The sequence below is a fragment of the Myodes glareolus genome, chromosome X, assembly GCF_982192425.1.
Source record: "Myodes glareolus chromosome X, mMyoGla1.1, whole genome shotgun sequence".
NCBI lineage: Eukaryota > Metazoa > Chordata > Mammalia > Rodentia > Cricetidae > Myodes > Myodes glareolus.
Window position 1 is genome coordinate 142,381,294 of NC_142053.1, and position 3,638 is coordinate 142,384,931.

At 40.0% G+C, this 3,638-nt stretch overlaps 1 pseudogene; it reads left to right on the plus strand.

Annotated features, from left to right (window-relative positions):
- The first annotated feature begins 1,101 nt into the window (after positions 1 to 1,101).
- LOC146889091 (mitochondrial fission factor pseudogene) lies at positions 1,102 to 1,479 on the plus strand (annotated as a pseudogene).
- The last annotated feature ends 2,159 nt before the right edge of the window (positions 1,480 to 3,638 follow it).

The window sequence follows — 3,638 nt, forward strand, 5'->3', positions numbered from 1 at the left end:
ATGGAAACTGTGATTCTAAAACAAACACAAAACAGTAAAGTAACCAAATAAAGTCTGTGGCAATGCCTCAGTCACTAAAATGTTTGCCTTACATAAACAAAAGTTGAGACCCCAGAATCCATGAGTGAGGGGTGTCGGGAGTGGGGGAATCCTGACATGTTGGTACATACTTGAAATTCCAGCTCTGGAACAGCAGAGATAGGCAGATCCCTGGGGCTCACTGGTCAACGAGCAAGTCAATGAATGATCCTGTCTCAAAAACAAAGAGGTTGGGACCTGGGAAACCACAGTAAAGGTTGTCCTCTGGCATCCATACTCATTTGCTTGCACACACACATATACACATGTAAACATGCACACATGTATACCTATAAAAATAATAATAATAAAATAACCAAATAAGCTTCCCCTATCCTACTGCAATCAGCCCAGCAGGTGTTTGTTTGTTTGTTATTGTTGTTTGTTGTTGTTGTTGTCAAAGTACCTTCCTGTGCTCAATCTGTAGCCTCTGAGAACATCCATTTCCATTCCAGCCAGGGAACCCTCCACAGACCCAACAGGACAAAGTTGCTTCTAAACTCAGAGTTTACACTGAAACAACTCACAGAGTTCAAGATGAAGCATCAAAGCAAACAATGTCAATCACTAAGCAGGAGCTGGTCCATATCTGGGGAGAGGGATAGCACTTCCTTCTTATGTTTCTGCTGAGGCATCAAAAACTAACCAAACTGAAGATGAAACAGAATACAATAATGTCATTAGTCAATCCTGGAACAAGAATTCCAAGGATTACTAAGTGCAAATGTGATGACACAGGTTCCAGAGAAGGTTGTCATGGCAGGAAGTGCCAAGCCATTCCGTTTCAAGACCGGCAGTCTCAGTCAACTACATCCAAACCTTGGCACTACAGCTACCTCATGCCCTTGTGTTAGGAGAAACCTTACAAGATTTCTGAATTTAGAAGATCTCTGACATCTCAAAATGAAGAAATCATGCAGCTGTCAAGCTAAAGAGACCTCATTTCATGAAATGAATAGTTAATCAGCACTCCTGTCTCTTGAGCAGTATCTCCACAGCCAAGCTCCTGTCCATCTTCTCCAGATGTTACCTGACGACAGAGACACTCTTTCCTCTACTCGAGGCTTTTTGTCACTTATCCAGTCTTCCACTCACAGGGCTTACCACCGGATCATGGGTGTGTTAGATCGAAATTGCAGACCTTCAGTGGGTGCCACGTCTCACCCTCAACATGACATTATAAGACACAGCATTTCCTCTTTCGACACGGCAATGGAAGCAAGTTCGGAGGAGATGACTGCCATGGATGCAGCTTCGTTGAGACGACAGATAATCAAGCTGAACAGACGTTTGCAACATTTGGAGGAGGAGAACAAAGAACGAACCAAAAGGGAAATGGTCATGTACTCAGTTACTGTAGCCTTCTGGCTGTTGAACACCTGGCTTTGGTTGCGCCGCTAGAGGTGACCTCAATTCTCAAAAGTAATGTCTTGTCATCTAGGAATATAGTGCTTGCAAACTTCTTTTTTGTTTCTGTCTTTGCTTTTTAATGCCATTTCTACAACCCATGCCTTCTGCTAATGAATTTCTTATAGGAAGTGGGAAGGGAGCAGGCAATGGAGATATAGTCTGTCACTCAGCTGTATTTACTTTGGACCAGTTTCGTCCTGATGGGATGTTAAGGAGTTTTTCCAGTTCTTGTTTTGAAGGCAAGAATTTAGTCATGAATCATACAGTTTAAGCAGTTTATTTACCAAAGTTAAGCTAATCAAACACTCCAAAGAGTATAGAGTGGGCTTCCTCAGAGTAGAACCCACCAAGCTCTATTTTGATAAAGGTGTTTATGAATATTTATGAGGCTGGTAGCACAATTGTGAACCAAGTAAGGAAATTCGTTTTCCCTTCCAAATCATGATGGGCAAAATCTCTCTTCTATGATAGCTTTCTAATGATCTCTCCAAAACACAGGGATCAAAACTGCGATGCCAGTGATCTAATGATATTGTGTCTTTTGAGAATGCATATCCTACATTAGTGCACATGTGTGGGAGAACATCTTGTTGCCTTACTTTCTAAGTAAGAACAACCTAACTGAAGCTTCAGGGATTCTTAACCACAAAAGCTTATCCTGATCATCAGGAGACACAGCCACCAAGATATAATTGGAGTTTTTCTCAGTTGCCCCATATCTAACTTCTGGCCTACCTCATATCAGTAATATCAATTGTAAGAACTCTTCCTGTGAGTTTTGTTAAGGAGATCTAGTTTTTTATAAGCACTTGTTTTTCTTTTGCCTCACCAATCTGTACAAATAATTCTCTGCGTGAAACAGAAAGTACTGAAACAACAGGATTCAGAAAAGCAGCTGTAAAAGAAAATCAATATTCTGATCTTATTCTCAGACACTTTTAGTTTGTTATTTTTCCTTTGCTTTTCTTTTGTTTTTGTTTTTCAAGACAGGATTTCTCTGTGTAACAGCCTTGGCTATCTTGAAACTAGCTCTGTAGATGAGGCTGGCCTCGAACTCACAGAGATCCCGCTGCCTCTGTCTCCTGAGTGCTGGGATTAAAGGTGTGCACCACCACCAACCCAGTGAATGACTCTTTTATTTGGTATTCTTCCATCCAATTTTTCAATATTAGCACTTTTGAAATTCTGATCTGTTCTCAGGTTTAATTTGTCTTTGAGAAAGAAGGAAAATAAAATAAAATATAAAGGAGATACAACTAAGGAAAGCATACACCTAAATTGAATTATTTTTATTCAGAACATATAAAGATATATGTTTTCTTCCATTCTGCAGTATTAGCAACTAAACTAAAAACTTTGTTCATGTCGCACTGGTGCTTTCTGAGATGAATTCCTGGCTATTGGGTTTGGGGATTTTGTTTTGAAGTAGAGTATTGCTATGTAGCTCAGGGTGGTCTTGAGCTCTCCATCTTTCTGCCTAGATTCCCTAAGTAACAGAATTATAGGCGTGGCATGGTTTTCTGGGACTAAGGATGGAGCCCACGGCTCTATTCATGCTGTATCTCCAGTTCCTGAAGAACACAATGAGAAGGGTAATTTAATTATAAATGAGAAAAAGATTTAGAGATATTCACTTTAAAATACACAGGAATGAGAAATAAATAAATAATAGAAAATTGGTAACTTCATTCATTAGAGAAATGTATCTTAAAATCACAGCAAATGGCTGAAAAGAAGGTTCAGATATTAAGATTGCTTGTTGCTCTTACAGAGGATCGAAGTCCATGTCCAAGAACCCACATGATAGCCAATGACCATAAGTTACTCCAATTCCAGAGAATCCAATGACTTCTCTGGTCTCAGTTGGCAGGGAACAAACATTGTGCATAGCCATACATATAAGCAAACACCCGCAGACATAAAATAAAAACAATAATCTTTTAAAAGAGAAAGGGTGCCTTAACTACCCTACTCCTTTAAGCAGATTAATGACTACCAACAATTGTCATCATATTACCCTCATCCGGTAACTGATGGAGCAGATGCAGAAATCCACAGCTAAACACTGGGCTGAGCTCTTGGAGTCCAGTCTTAGAGAGAGAGGAGTGATAATATGAGCAATGGGGTCAAGACCATGATGGGGAAACTCA